This window comes from Mus caroli, unplaced genomic scaffold (genome assembly GCF_978045245.1).
Source record: "Mus caroli unplaced genomic scaffold, Mus_caroli_1 scaffold_16, whole genome shotgun sequence".
Taxonomy (NCBI): Eukaryota; Metazoa; Chordata; class Mammalia; order Rodentia; family Muridae; genus Mus; species Mus caroli.
Genome location: NW_028227271.1, coordinates 62,937,117 through 62,958,034, shown reverse-complemented (window position 1 = coordinate 62,958,034; position 20,918 = coordinate 62,937,117). Strand labels below are relative to the sequence as shown.

At 38.8% G+C, this 20,918-nt stretch overlaps 1 protein-coding gene across 2 annotated transcripts in view; it reads left to right on the top strand.

The window, feature by feature from the left end:
• The window catches only part of Oxr1 (oxidation resistance 1), a 407,724-nt gene that overhangs the window by 84,713 nt on the left and 302,093 nt on the right, over nt 1–20,918 (top strand). The window lies entirely within an intron of this gene.

Below are 20,918 nucleotides of genomic sequence, written 5' to 3'. Positions count from 1 at the left end.
TGGGGTCCTGTGAGATTTCCTTCATCCTCATTTAGCACTATCAGTGCTATGACATCTGGGGACTCAGGAAGTTTGCTCATCAGTTTCTCTTTTCTTTACACTTCATGTCAAAAAAAAAAAACCCTACATAAATGAAACTATAAAGAACTCAAAACTCCATTAAACGTCCATATTTCTGAGTAGCTCCATAGTAGCTGATCTTTGGCTTTTGGTTTCTGCTTAATCCCATCTCTCTCAATAAAAACAAGAAGTTGAAAGGTAATTTCCTGTGAATCAGCAGCTTCCCTATACCAGTGAAGAACAGTAATATCCAGGGATGAATCTGAATGTAAGAATTCTTTTTAATGTAAAGAAATGAAACTGTTAAGTATTTAATATAAAGAAAGAAAACTATCAGTATTTAAGACTCTAAGAGAAGTATGGTAACTTCCAATTTCTTTAAGAACTCATTTCATTTTCTTCTGCAAACAGAAATGGCATTGGAGTCAGAATTTTCTTGCTGATTTGCTATAGCTTTGTGAATTCATTTTTAGATAAGTAAGGGATTTATTTGGGGCAAAGGGTGTAATTATTTGTTTAAATTTAGTGCAGTGTTCTGAAGAACGTAATTCCTAATAGCATCCACAGAATGCGTCCTTGGATCCTTAGGCCTCAGTGCTCATTTGGATAAATAAATATATAAATAAATAAATAGAATTAGGAGCTTTAAAATATATTCTGTACACCAATAATGAAACACTTAAATGGGAAATTAGTATAGAATGTAATTTACTCTTAAAGATTTGTTAAAATAAAGTTATCATTACATTTTAAAAGAAACTTTAATTTCTCTAAGTCTGGATGAATCTTTTCAAATCTGTGAAAAATATTGACCCATTTTTTTAAAAAAAGAATTTTATCCTGGCAACAGTGTACAAAAATCAATCTTCAAAGTCCATACACATTCCAGAGAGAGGAAAGTACTTGCCACTCATGCAAGAGGACCTCAGTTCCAATCCTCAGCACCATGTGTGGAATATTGAGCTTGGTTGTGCATACCTATAATTTCTGGCCTAGGAGATGGAAACAGGATAATGTGTGAGGCATGTAACCACCCACTCTGTCTGAATTGATGATCTCAACAACTAAAGTGCAGAGCAACTGAAGATGGCAACCCATGTCAACTCTGACCTCCACAGGTATGTAGACATATGCATATGTACACACACACACACATACACACACGCACACGTAGGACCAGAAGATTAAATGAAATAAATGGAAAACAAATAGTAGATCAAGGAAGATGTGTGGTCAGTGGGAGGAGAAAGGAGTGGAGGCAGGGGAGGAATGGAGGAAGAGTATGAGAAAATGAAGGAGGAAAGGGACAGCAGCAGTGGCGGCAGCAGTGGCAGCGGTGGCATTACAGGGATGAGGAGAATAACGCAGATGTGACTGTCAAATCTCAGGATCTGGTGATTGTGACCCAGTACACAGTAGCAGCACAGGGCTGACACAGGCACCTGTCTTAGAAATCCTCACTTCACCCTGCTGTGATGGGCTGATTTGATTTAAGGTCACCTGAAACAAGGTGAGCTACAGTAAGAGAGATAGTCCTTCATTCCAGCCTAATTGTCTGTCAAGGCTCCCACAAGTTGGTGGGTGTTCTGCAAATAGATGCTGTGGGAATAAGTGAAAAATGCAAAACAGGCAATTTAATGAAAACACATCCTTTCATTCTAAAAGAGAAATCTAAATTCAGAGCACACTGCTAGAGTCCAACATGTCTGAAATAGTGAAAGCTGTTCATGTTGAAGGTTCAAAGGTGCAAGAAATGATGCCAGGGTGCTGTAATTCAATGCTGTCCACATTCGTTTTCCATGGTGGGAGAGCTTCATCTGTTTTATCACTATCACCACTGTGCAGCTGTGGTGTCCTCCCTCTTAGCATCTCTGCTGCCTTTTTCTAGTAACGAAATCCAGGTAATGAGTCCAGGGTATTCAAGTTAAGCCACAAGTCATGTTTCTTACTCTTCTAAGAGGGGGCTAACCCTTTCCATCTTAATCCCTGTTAAATTTTATAGCCCCTAGCAATTGTCATCTGTATTGTGAGAGAACACGATCCTGTAAATATTTACTTACGGATGTAGAGCAGCCTACCAAGTTTCAGTGGAAACTGTTCATAAAATTATATGAATTTAATGGAATGCTATGGCTCTGTTTTGAAGTCTGGAAACAAAGACTGTATTGACTGTATTTATGAGAAATGAATTATATTTTCTAAGTAGGCTTATAGTTTAAAAAGCTATTATGCATATGGACAAATTCAGTTTTACTCTAATAGGACATGAAATAACCTTGGGTTGATATGCATTACATGCATGTATGAAATGAATTATATATATATATATATATATATATATATATATATATATATATATGCCATTACACACATTACAAGCTTTCCATTCCATGTTGTGTTTATTTCGACTTTCCCTATTTATATCAACCTTCCCTAACTCTCAGAGGCAATGCTGGTATTTTCCGTGGCGAGGAGGTTGAAGCTTGAGTTGTCACTTTGGAGAAAAGGTTTAGAGCCAAATGTGGAGAATACAGTTAAGATTTCAGGAGTGACCTTTAAACCCAGCTTTATGGTAAAGAAGAATAACATCAGAATTGTCTACAGTCTGTCATGGAAGACAATGAGGAGAAGGATTTTACATAAACATAAAGCCATATTTCTCTCCAAAAACAATGAGAATTCTGTATTGAAAAAAGCTTCTTTGGTCAGATAGCACCATTATTTCCCAGCATGCCAAGTGCATGTTGGGTGATTAAGATATTGGGTGAGTACTCAGCTTTTAAAAGCAATGAATTCATGAGACTCTTAGGCAAATGGATGGAACTAGAAAATATCATTCTGAGCGAGGTAACCTAATCACAAAAGAAGACAGATGGTATGCACTCATTGATAAAGTAGATATTAGCCTAAAAGCTCGGAATACCCAAGATACAATTCATGGACCACATGAAGCTCAAGAAGAAGGAAGATCAAAGTGTGGATGCTTCAGTCCTTCTTAGAAGGGGAACAACGTACTCTTGGGAGGAAACACGGAGACAATTTGTGGAACATAGACTGAAGTAAAGGCCATTCAGAGACTGCCCCATCTGGGGATACATCTCATATACAGACACTAAACCCAGACACTATTTAGGATGCTGTATTGGCTAGTTTTGTGTCAAATTGACACAGGCTGGAGTTATCACAGAGAAAGGAGCTTCAGTTGGGGAAATGCCTCCATGAGATCCAGCTTCAAGGCATTTTCTCAATTAGTGATCAAGGGGGAAGGTCCCTTGTGGGTGGGACCATCTCTGGGCTGGTAGTCTTAGTTCTATAAGAGAGCAGGCTGAGCAAGCCAGGAGAAGCAAGCCAGTAAGTAACATCCTTCCGTGGCTTCTGCATCAGCTCCTGCTTCCTGATCTGCTTGAGTTCCAGTCCTGACTTCCTTCAGTGATGAACAGCAATGTAGAAATGTAAGCTAAATAAACCCTTTCCTCCCCAACTTGCTTCTTGGTCATGATGTTTGTGCAGGAATAGAAACCCTGACTAAGACAGATGCCAAGAAGTGCTTGCTGACAGGAGCCTAATATAGCTATCCCCTGAGAGGCTATGTAAGAGCCTGACAAATACAGAGGCAGATGCTCACAGCCAAACATTGGACTGAGCATGGAGGAGTTAGAGAAAGGACTGAAGGAGTTGAAGGGGTTTGCAACCCATATGAAGAACAACAGTATAAACCAACCAGACCCCCCCTCCCCCAGAGCTCCCGGGGACTAAACCACCAACCAAAGAGTACACATGGAGGGACCCATGGCTCCAGGTACATATGTCGCAGAGGGATAGCCTTGTGGGACATCAATGGGAGGAGAGGCCCTTGCTCCTGGAAAGGCTCTATGCCTCAGTGTAGGAGAATGCCAGGGCAGGGAGGCAGAAGTGGGTAGATGGATGAGGGAGTACCCTCCCAGAAGCAGGGAGAGGGATGATTGGATAGGGGATTCCAGAGGGGAAACCTGGAAAGGAGATAACATTAGAAATGTAAAAACGTAAAATACCCAATAAAAAAGATACTGGGTGAGTGAACTTGCTTTTAGAGTAAAGTTAAGAGTCATGATGGTGCAAGTGGAGACTGTAAGCATTGGGAGTTCAGCTGAACACAAGAAGAGCACTTGGGGTTTAGGGGAAATTAAACTAACAGAAACCATCCTGCACAAAGAAAATGGGGAGCAATGAAACAGATGAAACAAGAGCTCAAAGCAAAACAAGTGCCCCCAGATTGTGTAACACTTTGAGGTAAAGTCTCATGATTTTTAGTAACGTCACGATTTTGATTTCTGTAAAATTTCAATATGCCTTTCCATTCACAACGTGCCTTTTCAAGTTGAAATCGCTTCATTATTAAAATGATTAATGTCAATTTGCTTTGCAATTGGCTCTTCAGGTGAATACACTATATTTTTAGAATCCTTCCCTGTTTTGAACTTCAGTGATACACTTTTAGAAATAGCTTTCAACACTTTAACATTTATAGGAAGCCTCTTGAATATTTTTCATATCTACCACACATAATTTTTCTTTCCCAGGAACAGGCTTTTATAAAGCAAGCCCACTCCAAATGTTTGCTGGGTCCCTTTGGACCAGGCTATTTTCCTCTGGGCTTTAACAAATTCCACCCTCTCCAGAGGTGAGCCTGATATGGCTGCCCAATCTTGGAATTCTAACCTCTAAAACTATAAATAAATCTCTTTGACAAATAGTCCACGGTGTTTTTTTTTTGTTCTAACAATTCAACACATAGTTACCAAACAAAGGGTCCTTACAAACTACACACTAATGGTGTATTATCCTCTTACTAATTTCCTGATCTCTCTTTCGTGTGTTGCACTTCCTCTTGTGACACAGACTGAGCTTTCAGTCAGTGAGTGAGTGTGCATTGGCTCGATATACTTGAAAGTTTTCTTATCCTACACCCAACATCCAACACGGCCAAAATTGAATTAACCATTGGGTGTGTATTTGTAATTCTGTTATCTGCGACCTGCCTGGGGTTATCTTTGGAGTCATTCTTTACGTTTTGCTCCTTTATTTTCACTGTGTATATTGACTATTAAGCCAAACCCTAGAAAAGACAGTAGAGACAGAAATGGCCGACATGGGCCATGCCCTACAGTATTTTAAAGATTCTCTTATAACGCAATTTTGTTGTTTTCTTCTTAGAACTGTCCCTAGATTTCATTGTTATCACCCTAATCTAGACTCTTGATGCCTGTCAGAACTGATAGGAATTGTCCCTATTACTGTTTTTGCTCCCAAAGTACATTTCTTGTAAAGTTAACTTGCTAAACATATTTTTAAATTTTACCCCGTGTCATTCTTTCCCCCTGTTTCTAGGCTATCTTTCAAACTAGATTCAAAGCTGTTTATAATTTTGTCTTTGTATGGATTTCTCCTGAATAAGCTTCTACCTTAATCTAATTTTTTAAAAAAAGAAAAACTCAAATAATAAATGAAAAATAGTATTTTTGTGACACCGTGGAACTAATTCAGAGACTCTTACCTTCAATGTAAGTGTACGTCTACTGATATACACCAACAGGAAAAGTTAGTACTTTATTACTGTCTTAGTCAGGGTTTCTATTCCCGCACAAACATCATGACCAAGAAGCAAGTTGGGGAGGAGAGGGTTTATTTGGCTTACACTTCCATGCTGCCGTTCATCACCAAAGGAAGTCAGGACTGGAACTCAGACAGGTCAGGGAGCAGGAGCTGATGCAGAGGCCATGGAGGGATGTTCTTTACTGGCTTGCCTCCCCTGCCTTGCTCAGCCTGTTCTCTTATAGAAACAAGACTACCAGTCCAGAGATGGTCCCACCCACAAGGGGCCTTTTCCTCTTGATCACTAATTGAGAAAATGCCTTACAGTTGTATCTCATGGAGGCATTTCCTCAAGTGAATCTCCTTTTTCTGTGATAACTCCAGCTGTGTCAAGTTGACACAAAACTAGCCAGTACAATTGACGCCTTGTCAACTTGACAGCCAAACACATCACTAGTAAGCCTCAACCCTTAGATTCTTAATCATCCCCAAGGTCTAAATTACTTTAAATATCCCACAGTCTTTACATATTCTTAAAATTTCAATCTCTTTAAAATATCCATCTCTTTTAAAATCCAAAATCCTTTTACAGTTAAAAGTTTCTTAATTGTAGGCTCCAATAAAATAGTTTCTTCCTTCAAGAGGGAAAATATCAGGGCACAGTCACAATCAAAAGCAAAAATCAATCTCTAACCATCCAATGTCTGGGATCCAACTCACGATCTTCTGGGCTCCTCCAAGGGCTTGGGTCACTTCTCCAGCCATGCCCTTTGTAGCACACACGTCGTCCTCTGGGCTCCAGATGCCTGTACTCCACTGCTGCTGCTGCTCTTGGTGGTCATCTCGTGGTACTGGCATCTCCAAAACACTGCGTGACCCCTTCAGTCCTGGGCCTTCAATTACAACTGGGGCTGCACCTTCACCAATGGCCTTCCATGGCCTCTCACAGTGCCAAGCCTGAGCTGCTGTGTGACCCCTTCATGCCTTCAAAACCAGTACCACCTGCGTGACCCTTACACATTACCAAGTCCCACTGCAGAAGGAGTACAACCTTGCCTATCTCTGGAACACAGCCTCTTTGTGCTTTCAGAAAACACTTCCCAGAAGATGTCACCTCAACGATGCTGGTCTCTTCTTAATCACCGCTAATTTCTTAGCTCCAGCTAACCAGCATCAATAGTCCCAGTAATGCAAAGTTTTTGCTTTAGTAGTTCTGGTATCTTGTTAATCACAGCTGATTCTTCAGCCCCAGCTAACCAGAACTACAAAATCTTCACAATAAAAACAGCAATGGCCCTGAAGAGAGTCTTTAATTTTCCCTCTGAAATTTCACAAACCAGGCCTCCATCTTCTGCACTGTTCTCAGCATTATCTTCCAAGCTCCTACACAACATCTGACAGAGCTCTTAACAACAAATGGGTCTTCAAGCCCAAAGTTCCAAAGTCCTTCCACAGTCCTCCCCAAAACATGCTCAGGTTGTCACAGGAATACCCCACTCTGCTGGTACCAATTTGTCTTAGTCAGGGTTTCTATTCCCGCACAAACATCATGACCAAGAAGCAAGTTGGGGAGGAGAGGGTTTATTCGGCTTACACTTCCATGCTGCCGTTCATCACCAAAGGAAGTCAGGACTGGAACTCAGACAGGTCAGGGAGCAGGAGCTGATGCAGAGGCCATGGAGGGATGTTCTTTACTGGCTTGCCTCCCCTGGCTTGCTCAGCCTACTCCCTTATAGAACCCAAGACTACCAGCCCAGGGATGGTCCCACCCACAAGGGGCCTTTCCCCCTTGATCACTAATTGAGAAAATGCCTTACAGTTGGATCTCATGGAGGCATTTCCTCAACTGAAGCTCCTTTCTCTGTGATAACTCCAGCTGTGTCAAGCTGACACAAAAATATCCAGTACAATTACTAATAGTAATACCAGCTAGACTTGAAGTATTTCAAGGAAGAAATTGTTTGTAAGTCATGGTATTTTTAGAGGGTTTTGTGTTCTTGGGATGAGTCTTGGGCTAAAGGTTCAATCCCCACAGGTACTAATTAGGGCTTTTTGCTTTTACAGCCTAGTTCTGTGGGCCTGACTAGTCTTCCATCACAGATTTGCAGTCAGTCACTGTCACTAAAAGCAAGAGATTCATCATCACCAATCCACAACTAATATTGGAAGAAAATACGTAGGCATTCAAGCCAAGTATCCCCTAGTGATTGGTGATAGGCCCCAAGGATATTCTAGCTGTTGAATACCGTCTATTTCAAAAAATACAACATAGTGTGATGAAATATGTTTTCTCTTTATTTTGGAGCAATCATACTTTATTCTCATGTAAAAAAAAGTTTATTGACTAATAATGTCAATATTTCTTAGACTGTGGAAGCTTTAACATAAAGCTTGACAGGCCATTGCAACACTCAATGCAAAATATTGCCTTTGGGGCTTGAGCAATGGGAAACATAATTTAACAAGTAATAAATGATTTATGATATATTTTCAAACATTAAAATAGTTATGTAGTCTAAGGTATGTTCAGCATGATCAAAGAAATTTGACAGTCAAATCTTTAAAATTGTTTTCACATCAATGCGTGAAGTTCTCATGCCTCCTAGAAAGTACACTGCCATTTGTTTTTGTGTTCCTTTCCTGGGTCTCATGTTTGGTTTTGGTGTTGTAGTTTTATTGTAAAAAGATTTCACTTGGTTTTATTTCAATTTCAGCTTAATGAACAAAAGAAATGAAACCAATACTTTTCAATACTTTTCATTGACTATTCACTAAAAGCATTCAATCTATCCATTAATTTTTTTGTTTTATATTCTACTTTTAAGTTGTAATGGATCTTGGGGATAATTTAGTTTATGACTGAATAAGATTTTAAAATTAATTCTTATACAATTTAAGGGATGGACTAATATAGTTTAATGATGTATACACTGAAACTATTATTTTAATATAAATAAGATATTATTTCTTATGACTACTACTTACTTCAATAGGTTTTTCTAAATAGTTTCAATGTATAATTTTTAATACTGCGGTTAGAATGGTGAATGAAAGAGAAATTTCTAATCTCATCTAGTGTTGAGGACGAAAAGGAATATACAGACAGGCACTATCAAGGCAGACACTGATACACACACACACACACACATACACACACACCTCTACCTCACACACACACACCACATACACTACACACACACACACTCACACCACACATACACACATACACACACACACTGAGGATAGTCAAGCAGACTTATGGGACAGGATATAGTCATCCCTGGAGGATGGGCTTTGTTAGGAAAGACCTTTTAGAGGAGAAAACATTGAAGTAGGAACTGTAAAGTTTCACATCTGTATGTAGAGGAGAGCCATTCCAGCCGCAGACTGTATTGCAGCTATCTAAATTGCACTGTAGGCTTACTATTAAATGTTCCCTTCATGGACTCTAAGGTTACTTTCAGTGTAAACTGATGACGTCATTAGGTGATAAATGGGAAAGGCCTGGATGATGACAGGCCCATGGTGTGTCTCAGGAATTATCAGGAAGGCATGCAGCCAGGAAAGAAAGCAGTACTGGCAGGTGAGCTTAGCAAGGTGGCTTGGAGTCAAACATGTGTAGAGAACAGGTGACTAGGTAATATTCTCTTTGTGATTGGATACTGCTATCACTTACTAGACCTAGTGAAATGTCACACAGAGTGCAGGGCCAGGGAAAGCAGCTGTAACTCGATGTGACTTACAAATCTAAAGGACTTGCCTGATGCCAGCAGCTTATGAAGATAATTATATTGTGCTCTCTACATAAACACCAGAAAATATACTTAATGAGCTATAACAATGACATATAAATAATGAAATAATGAAATCCCTTGTAAGGATATAGCCTGTTTTTCACTATTGTCAATTTAAAAACACTTACCAAATATCTATACCCATCTGAATAATTAGAGCCTTAATGTAAAGGATATTTCATCTACAAACCATATTGCTTGCATCGAACACTTTTATAGTAGACTCGTAAATGTAAATTCTAGAAGCTGAGACTGTTTTTGGCTGTTCAACTTGCATTTGAGGCTTATTGTTATCCCTTGTCCTGTAAGAACTCTAAAGTTAATTCCAGTATATAAACAGAAATGTTGAAATAATGTATTGTGTTATAGCCACTGGTTGCTTAATGTGGGTGTGGATTTATTGAAGGTATATAATACAGTATATAGCCAGGGCTACTGTGTTCTAGAGAAAATGATGGCATAAAATCACTAGGTGCCATTTCTTAATGGGAAACAAGTCACCTTTGTTCTAAGATTATAACTATTCTGTACTTTCTGTGCTAAATATGGTTTGCTTATGGGACCTAAAGGCAGAATTTGGGATTTGTTAGCATCCTTCCTTAGCAAGACAAAAGTTGGAAACAGTCTTGACCTTTACCTCTCCCCTACCTAGATGTTCACTATGTTTGTGCATGTCTTTCACTTAGAACATAAAATCAAAAGGTCGGGATCTTGGTTGTACTGGGAATTAGTGCAAAGTGGCCCCATTTCAATTCATCCTTCCAGAGGTGGAGGTCAAGTGATGATGTTAGTGCTTTATGATTCTGATCACAGAAGACATGTCTCATGGTTATGGGCGGGCCTTGCTAGAGACAGTGCATTGAAAAAAGTCTTCGACAGAACTTAGTTGAGTAAAATGATTGTGTAAGACCAGACACATCCAGCCTACTCAAGTCCTATTTTATTTGTCATGTGTCTGAAACTGTCTATAGAAGGAGGGACTGATACTTGGGTTTTTTTGTACCTTTTCATTTGATGTCTAGAGTCTCTAGACAATTATAGCTGCTTCTTTCTTGTTCTTGCTTTGGAGTCATAATTAACATTTATGAATTGTTTTTTATTTCAAGTAATTACATTTTCTTGACTGAAGAGCATTAATGTTCTTCTAATAGTAGTTTAGACAGATTCACCATTTAGAGTCAAAATTAATTTGTAGCATCATACCACTCAATTTGTCAATGCTAGTTCTATGCATTAAGGAATATCATTTTTCAAACTAGGTTTGAAGCATTGAATGTGGCTTAATTTTCCAGAATTTGGAGAGTAAAATGCTGACATTGATCCCTAGGTTGAATAAATTTTGCTTGGTGAGTTGAGACTTTGATCTTTCCTTTAGTTAAGTGTCTTTCCTTTAGACTTTAGATGAAATATATGACTTAGCTACCTTGGTGCTGATGGTAGCTCAGACATTACTCAGAGAAATAATCTCTACTGGGCCTTGAGTTCCTACCAGCAGTACCCACCAGGACTCTCTGTGTTTGCTGTGAGCTGAAAGCTAAAATCCTTACATATCTTTTGATTGGCAGATTCCATGGGCATCACTGTTGTAGATGAGTTCTCAGCTTTATGCCTTCTTCCTTGGTAGACCCTTGCTCTAATCAAAAGTCAGTTCTGCAGTATAGACTTTGAAAATTAGATTAAATTAACTTCCCTATGGTTTTAGATTACTGTATAAAGTGCTTTCATGAATTCGACAAAAGAAACTCAAATTCAAATTAAGTAATTTGAATTCCTGAGTGGTTTTTCATTTAGACATTTTTCCCCCCGAGGATTTTTTTTTCGTATCTTAAAATTATATCCAGAAACAGAATTTGTATAGAATCAGGCTCATAGAGATGATGGTGATCTTTTCCAACCCATAATGTGCCTTTTAATGATTTTATTCAAAGCTAGTTATATACTCAAAGCCACTGTAATGATGTTACCATGTAAAGTTTAAAATGCATCATTTTATTCAATTGCTTTGCAAAAACTTTCATTATATTTGTTCCTTCTAGGTTGTCATGTCATGAATAATAGAAAGTAATTTGGAAGGAAGAATTTTCTTGACATACTTCTGTACTTTCCCTAATCTAGTTATTAAAAACTTGAAGAAAAAGCAAGCATCGGGGATGTTCACTATATTTGACAAGTTATGAATGTTATCAAGTCAAGCATTGAGCAATAGCTACTACCAACACATATGTGAGGAGAGATATGATACTTACTTTCTCATTTAAAATACACTAGAAACAGGATCCCTTTGAGACAGATGGGGTCACTCTATTTAATCCTGGCAAAAATGTTCAGCAGGTGTTTTGCCTTACAAATGGCCAGAGCCCTGAGTCTGGTTCCCAGGCAGCCACTGGAACACAGCATGAATACATAGCATGGATTGAAGATTCTTGGCATGAAAACACACCTACCAGAAGGTGAGGTGATTTGGCTGCTAGAAGCTTGGTCTGTGTACTGTATCAAGCATTTGAAACTGCTCACAAAGGGAGTTTGTGGATATGTTTTCCCAGGATGAGCTAAAGCCGTAGATTATCTGAGATGGTCAAGAAAATAAGACAAGGATGTACATAAATTATTGCTTGAGGTTGAAGAGGCATTCCCCTAACATTGTGGAACATTTTGGAGATGTTTCCAATGCTCAGGTGTGATGTTAGTGACCAAGTCATTGACTTGTCCTCTTCCAGAATTGGGAAATAAAGATAATAGTAGGCTCATGTTGCCAATTTTTCTTTTTTCTACAGTGATGTCCTTTCTGTCTTTTTGTTGTCAGTTTTTCTCACTGACCACTTATAGGAAAACATAAAATTGAAGGGGACTTTTGCTTTTATTCGTTAGACACAATAATACTAATAAATCACTTCATAAAGTCATGCTTTGAAAAAAACCCACAATGATGGTAACTCAGTCATTTCTGAAAGGCCTTCCTTTGAACCTTGAACCCCATTAGCTATGCTTTCTGCTTCTGAGTTTTCTCATGATCTCGTGTTCTCCCCTGCCCTAGTTCCATAACCGTAACTCCTATTACTTCTTTTTACTATTACTTACAGTTGTGTATGCTACGTCCAAGGAAGTGAGTTCCAAATTACTTTGTATAGAACATGAGTTTGGTGGAATATATTACAAAGAAAGGGGAATTACTACCACAAATTTGAGAAGCAGTCATTTAAACAATGCATTGACTAACTTTAGTACTTAAAGCATTGTTAGTGGAACAATTCATGGGCAAAACATTTATCAAGTGCCTATGCATATATTAATCTCAAGTGTAAATATTTGGGAGTGAGTTATAGTAATCTGGCTTCTAAATTATATTGATTTTTCTTTTTTGTTTTAATGGCGTTAATTCCATAGCTAAAATCATTAGACCAAATCTGTCTACTTCACATTTCTCACTTTGTATCTCCTTTGCTTCCTTCTCAGTTATAGGCTTTTAGATATCCTTACTCTTCCCACAAATGTCCTTATCTTGTTTATTCTTACAAAATATGGCAATAGGGGAACGCAAACATGGGCTGACTGCTATATTCACTTTTTGGCTCATGCCTCCCTTCAGTTATACCGTCTGCTACTGAATCCTCAGCTAGGAATCCACCATAAGCCCATATCTCTATAAAGAATTGTTTTGTTAGAGCTGAACATACTTCTATCATATAGAGATTTTCTTATAAAATAGTCAATCAGAATTGAAAGGAAATATATACACTCAAGCTGTGTTAAATAAAGGTTATTACAGGAGAAAGCTAGAAAACACAAAGGCATTTTGCTCACACAGTGAAGATCTTAGGATTTTGGAAACCACATCACAGACCTGTCAGGGCCCCTGTACTCTGAGCTGTATCACTGGGATGCACAGAAAAGAATGTAGTTCAAGACCTGGATGGTAGGTAGGATGTGAAAATGCACCAGGGGTTCTAATATCATTGCCCACCTCTACAATGAAGGAGCTATTCTTTATTGGTATTTTCTATTTCTCTTGTATCATTCTAATTCACCAATACCCCACTTATTAGTGAACTTCCAACTCTCCTTCTACAGTAGCCTAAATCTTATATCTTTCAAACAAGAGTTGGTATACACCATAGACTACTCATTCTGTCTTATACAATAGTTTCCTTCCTATCAAGCAGTCGCTTAGAAAAATCTAAGGTGCCATAAAGGATCATGGGACAGGCTTGGGTTCTTATTACAATTGTATTCAAACCAACCAGGCCAGATTGTCCATAAATACATCTGTGAGAAAACTAAGTAGACTAGAAAACACCCAAGAGAAGTTCTAGGAAGTTCAGTCTTTGGGCCAGCTGAATTAGTGTTGGCTTTCCAGTCCTGCTTGCCTTGGGAATTCTGAAAGAAGCATCCAGCAATCTGTATTCTGTCAAGCCTCCAGGTGATTCTGATGGATGTTCAAGTCTGAGAACAGATGGTACCAAATGCTCTCGCTTGAGTCAGGATTTATAGCATGACTGCCAAAAATAATGACTTCGGGCATAATTGATATGCAGGAGATCCTTGCAATAATATTAACTAACAGTTTCAGCCGATTTTCTAAGATTTTGACAGGAAGAGAGTGCTGGTGGCTTAGAAGACCATCTTTTTTTCTCCTGTTAATTTTGGCACCTAATTGCTGAAAACATTGGACCAACTTTTGCAGTAAACTTGTTTTTAAAATGAGTGTATTTTTTTTTTTTTGTATTTACAGCTTTAACTAGGAAATGTGTTTCAGGAGAGGATATTTCTGCCCACTTTTGTTCTCATGTAAATTTTAAAATAATATTTTTGTTGAACTGCAATTCACAGGCCATGAATCTCACCCATTTAAACTGTGAGAGTGTGAGCTTTCAGTATATTCACATTTTTTACCCATAACCAAGATCAACTGCGGACTATTTCTGTTATCGCCAAAAGGAATTCCCTTTATATTAGCTGATTCTTTTTTTTTTAATCCCCTATTAGATATTTATTATTTGCCTATAAGGGGGTTTTAACTGCATGTGTATCTGTGCGCCACATGCATTTTTAGTGCTGGCAGGAAGCCATAAGAGGTCATAAGCTCTCCTGGAACTGGAGTTGCAGATGACTGTGAGCTGCTGAGTGGGAGCTGGGAAGGGAGCTCAGACCTTCTGCAAGCACAGCCAGTGCTCCTAACCACTGAGTACCTCTATTGCCCCACTACTCAGTTCTTAGTCACAATACATTGTCCTGTTTTTCACATAGTCCTAAGTAACTAATCTGAGCCTTTGATCTAATATATATCTCCGGATTTACTTATTCTGGACATTTCACTCTGGATTCAGTCATATAATAGATGATATTTTTTTTCCTAGATTCTTTCTTTTAGCCTGAGCCTTTTTGGTTAATCAATGTTGTGTCACCTATAAGAAGTCCATTCTTTTCAAATACAACCTTCCATTGACTAGACATGGCATTTGATTTATCCACTCGTCCATTGCTGGGCATTGACTGGTTTCCACATTTGGGATAGAATAAATAGCACTTCTATAAACCTTCATGCAGGTTTTCCCCCTAAGCAGTCTTTTCATTTCTCCTGGGCTTGCAGTGGGAATTACAAGGTAACACTATAACTCTGCATTTCATTTTCAAGTAACTTAGTTTTCTTATTATTCAAAACAGCACAGCTGCATTATTGTGGGTTCTTACCTTTAGTCCATTGCTTCTTTCATTTATATCACTCGTAGGTGAAGAAGTTCTTCTTTTGGATCAATATAGTCCCTTTGTTTGTCTTTACACATTTAATCTGAGAGCATCTGAGTAATATCTTACTTAGCTTTGGTTTATGCACCACATTCATTAGTGATGTTGAATATCTTTTTGTTCACTTGGTGGTGAATGCCAAGACATGCTGTCGATATTTGTGTGTTTCAGATAGATTTTTGTTCATTTTTGACCTTAAAAGGTTATGTGTACATTTCAGATGATGATATGCATCAGAAATGTGTTCATACAATAATGCTTTTGGCTAAAGGTTTGAAGAATCTGATATTATTTTTGAAAATGGAGATGTTAAACATAAGCTAAAAGATATTTTTTTTTCTGGTGTAACCATGGTCATCATTAACTCAACCAAATACCAATTATACATGTGGGATTTTTAATTTAGAAGCTTTTTTTTCCCTGAATGTATTAGAGAAAGTCACTGTAAAGTTTTAAAAGAATCTACTGATGACACCAGAGGATGTTTACTCTAGGATGAGAGCACTAGAAGTGTAACGCCCTCCTCTAGCAGCGAGGCAGTCAGGAGCATGCACTATGACCTAGGCTCTGTTAGTTAGAAAGAGCAGGAGGAAGACTGAAGTGGGTGGGAATCATGATCAAGGGAAGGAAGATGCTTGAAGCAATGGAGATGACATATGTGGAGAGAGAACAGTAGATTGACTATAAAGAAGAATGGAGGACAGGATCTCCATAGGTCTCCAGGGACAAAATTCAGAGGCAGAGCCCCATAGCGACTCACAGACCACCTATTGATAGCCCTCAACCATCATTAGATAGGTGCACTAGATAAAGTTGTAACTTTATTACTGCTCGAACGGATCTGTTGGTTTGAATGAGGTTTCTGATCTTATCACTTGCCTTTTTATAAATCTCTTGCCTGAACCTTCAATCAAATACACATAGGTTCCATTGACAAGAATTCCTCCTTAGCCAGGTGGTGGTGGCACACACCTTTATCCCCAGGACTCAGGAGGCAGAAGCAGGCAGATATCTGCTCAACCTCATTAAGGCCAGCCTGGTCTACAGAATCAGTTCCAGGATAGCAAGAGCAACACAGAGAAACCTTGTCTCAGAAAAATTTCAGAAAGGAAAAGACAAAGAAAACATCTCCCTTACTGTAGAATACGCTGCATTGTTGTATTTTTAAATGACATTCTGCAGTTTGAGGAAAGATTTTAATTAACTTTCACCAAATACCAGTTATAATCGGTATCTCTGTTGCATATGCCTGTGGACCTACTGCAATAGCACATGGCATGTGGGTATAGGAAGTAGGTAACAGTTTTCATCTTTTAGATGTAGTAAATTTCATGAACAGCACAAGCATCTCTTTCTACATGGTGGACTTATTTCAGATGTGTCTCTCTTTGTATCTGTGGCTCGTGGATGATAATTGACTTTTGAATTGATTTTAATGTATCAACGGAAATCAAGCTTTTGACTCACACTGAATCCGCAGACCTATGACTGAGCCTGACCTTGTGAGTAACTGGCTGTGTTTTTTGGCTAAGTCACTTCCCTTAGGTACATTTTCTCCTTATTTTAAAATAGCAATTAAAAATGAATATGAGGTTCCCTTCAGCTTTTTTATAGATTTTTAGATTAGTTGAAGATAAATTTCCTTTACTTACAAATCATGTTCAAGGATATTTTTTAAATTTATTTTATTAGGTATTTTCCTCATGTACATTTCCATTGCTATCCCAAAAGTCCCCCATACCGTCTCCCACTTCTTGGCCCTGGCATTCCCCTGTACTGAGGCATATAAAGTTTGCACAACCAATGGGCCTCTCTTTCAACTGATGGCCGGCTAGGCCATCTTCTGATACATATGCAGCTAGAGACAAGAGCTCCGGGGTACTGGTTAGTTCATATTGTTGTTCCACCTATAGGGTTGCAGAGCTCTTTAGCTCTTTGGATACCTTCTCTAGCTCCTCCATTGGAGGCCCTGTGATCCATCCAATAGCTGACTGTGAGCATCCACTTCTGTGTTTGCTAGGCCCCGGCATAGTCTCACAAGAGACAGCTATATCAGGATCCTTTCAGCAAAATCTTGCCAGTGTATGCAATGGTGTCTGCATTTGGCGACTGATTATGGGATAGATCCCCCGATATGGTAGTCTTTAGATGGTCCATGCTTTTGTCTCAGCTCCAAACTTTGTCTCTGTAACTCCTTCCATGGGGGTTTTGTTCCCAATTCTAAGAAGGGGCAAAGAAGATCTCTGATGATGGAAAGATCCCCCATGCTCATGGATTGACAGGATCAATATAGTAAAAAAAGCAATCTACAGATTCAGTGCAATCCCCATCCACACACCTATGGTCACTTGATCTTTGACAAGGGAGCTAACACCATCCAGTGGAAAAAAAGACAGCATTTTTCAACAAATGGTGCTGGCACAACTGGTGGTTAACATGTAGAAGAATGCAAATTGATCCATTCCTATCTCCTTGTACTAAGGTCAAATCTAAGTGGATCAAGGAACTCCACATAAAACCAGAGACAGTGAAACTTATAGAGGAGAAAGTGGGGAAAAGCCTCAAAGATATTGGCACAGAGGAAAAATTCCTGAATAGAACAGCAATGGCTTGTGCTGTAAGACCGAGAATCTACAAATGGGACCTCATAAAATTGCAAAGCTTCTGTAAGGCAAAGGATACCATCAATAAGACAAAAAGTCCACCAACAGATTGGGAAAGGATCTTTACCAATCCTAAATCATATAGGAGACTAGTATCCAATATATATAAAGAAATGAAGAAGGTGGGCTCCAGAAAATCAGATAACCCCATTGAAAAGTGGGGCTCAGAGCTAAACAAAGAATTATCACCTGAGGAATACTGAATGGCTGAGAAGCACCTGAAAAAATTTCAGCATCCTTAATCATCAGGGAAATGCAAATCAAAACAACCCTGAGATTCCACCTCACACCAGTCAGAATGGGTTAAGATCAAAAATTCAGGTGACAGCAGATGCTGGCGAGGATGTGGAGAAAGAGGAACACTCCTCCATTGTTGGTGGGATTGCAAGCTTGTACAACCACTCTGGAAATCAGTCTGGCAGTTCCTCAGAAAATTGGACATAGTAGTACCGGAGGATCCTGCAATACCTCTCCTGGGCATATATCCAGAAGATGTTCCAACTGGTAAGAAAGACACATGCTCCACTATGTTCATAGCAGCCTTATTTATAATAGTCAGAAGCTGGAAAGAACCCAGATGCCCCTCAACAGAGGAATGGATACAGAAAATGTGGTACATTTACACAACGGAGTACTACTCAGTTATTAAAAAAAAAATGAATTTATGAAATTCCTAGACAAATGGATGGACCTGGAGGGCATCATCCTGAGTGAGGTAACCCAATCACAAAAGAGCTCACATGATATGTACTCACTGATAAGTGGATATTAGCCCAAAAACTTAGCATACCCAAGATACAAGATACAAAGCACATGAAACTCAAGAAGAATGAAGACCAAAGTGTGGACACTTTGCCCCCTCTTAGAATTGGGATCAAGGATATTTTTAAAGGTTATAGTGTTCTGAGTTTTGAGATATCTTTAATTCAATAATGTCATAGTTTCCCATTTCCAATTTCCTCAATCACGCATACATACATCCCTCAAAGTGAATTTCTAGTCACTTTCCTTCTGTATCATGGAGTCCTCATGTACGCAGTACCTTTAATCTAGAACTGCAAGGTGGGTGGTCCCAGTCCCAGACCTCAGGAACACTATTATTTCTCTTGTTAAGATCTTGGCTTCAGTCTCCTTGTGAGCCTCCCTGAATGTTACCCTGTGAACCATCATGAGTGTTACACTCTGACCTCATCGCCCAACTCTAACTAAGGTTCACAGGCATTCAGCATCTTCTCAATTGTCCTGTTCAGGACTGCAAATGATGGCCATTTTTTTTGAGTATTTTTTTTGGGGGGTGAGGCTTAGGGAGACTGGGAAAGTGTTTTCTGTATGGTGTACTATGTTAGGGATATGGTTACATAGTTGGAGTATCACTGCCTTGTTTGAGAGAAAACTGAGGGTGACACAAGATAAGTATTTTCCTTAACTATGTGGCAGAAAAGAGTCTGAACCCCTGCCAGCTGATGTCCCTCTCTTTGTTTGTGTGCTTATTATCCATGGCAACTGTAGAGAGTAAGTACCAGGCAAACATGGGAGAAGATGTAATCATCCCTTAAAGATGTGACTATGGAGAAAGGCTGATACCCATAATTTTGGAGAACTTGTTCATTTCGTTTTAAGATGTCTGCCTTAATGGAAATCATGTTTTCAAACTGTTAATAGTAAGTGGGTATAAGGTCAGTTGCTGTCCCTTGAGTTGTCTGTGTGATGAGACAAGGGGACTGTTGATCAGTACTGTAATTAGGTAATAGCATGAAAGATATTCTCAAGTTTCTCTCTGTAAAATTTCCATGCATTTTACATAGTTAACATCATTCTTTTCTGTACACCTCAATTTCCATTCAGCACCTTTAATAAGCTGTGCTGTATTAAACTGGAAGCGTGTTACTGATGACATGTCTTGCATCCTCTAGGCAGCTACAAACTTACATTAAGATGAAGCATGGCTTGTAAACTAGATATGTGCCTCTGCCATTGCAGCACACGACACACTGATTTAAGAAGAAATTGATGCAACACACACATATGTGTGTGTGTATATATATATATATATATATATATATATATATTCTACTTGTATTATCTTATATGTGCTGTTCTTGATAAAACCAAAGAAGCAAGCCATTATTATTTCTTTGCTAAAAGGCTAGAAGTTTGGGATTTATTGAGTTTGTACTTTGTGCTAAAAGAAAAGGAGTCCAAGACTGAAATTCAGCTCCACATTTTGTAGGAAAAACAATAATGTAATTGGATTTTCAATATCAATACATACAAATTATATGTTATTTATGTAATCTACCTATAGGGTCTAAACACTTCAATCACACATATCAGGTATGCTGACTCTAAGCAGAACTCGTATCATGAGACATTTTGGATAATTTCTACATCACCTGTAAAACTGGCAAGTTTTAGAGAATGGGAATAACAGCTTCAAGATTTCATTTATCCTTAAAGTCAATCCACTTCTAAAGTGCACTGAGCTCTTATACCTGTGGAAACAGGTCCTTTTAGAATAGTCTTTGAACCAGAGCAAAGAGAAGATGTCATTTTCCAGCTGCCATAGTGAACTCATATGGACAGGATGGCACTCACATCTAACTGTATTTATTATAAGATTATTGAAGAGGATGATGAAATGAAGTCTGTCTATAAGAACTACATATAAATCGAATCACACCTCGAGGGTATGTTTTAATTAAAGTGTTATTACTATGAACACTTGGAACCTGGGAAAAAGTGCTAGCACTAATAATATTGAATATATATGGCATCATGTCAACAGTCTCCACTTACCTCCCATGTCACAGATGTTAAAAACAGGTGCACAGAGGTTATTTCACTTTCCTGGGGTAACATAATCAGGAAGATAAAGAGACCAAGTTCTTGGCCTTAATGATAAGGTCCTTGACATGTCCTAGGATGCAGCACTTTGTAAGAGGGCATAGAGTGGTGTCAGAGAGATCAGGACGCAGACATTGCCAAGGCATATGGGAAATAATCTCCTAATTAGCCCAAAAGACAGCAGGAGGATCTGTATGCAGTGATTTCTAAGCCAGGGGAGGCCCTTACTCTACTCTGCTCTGCT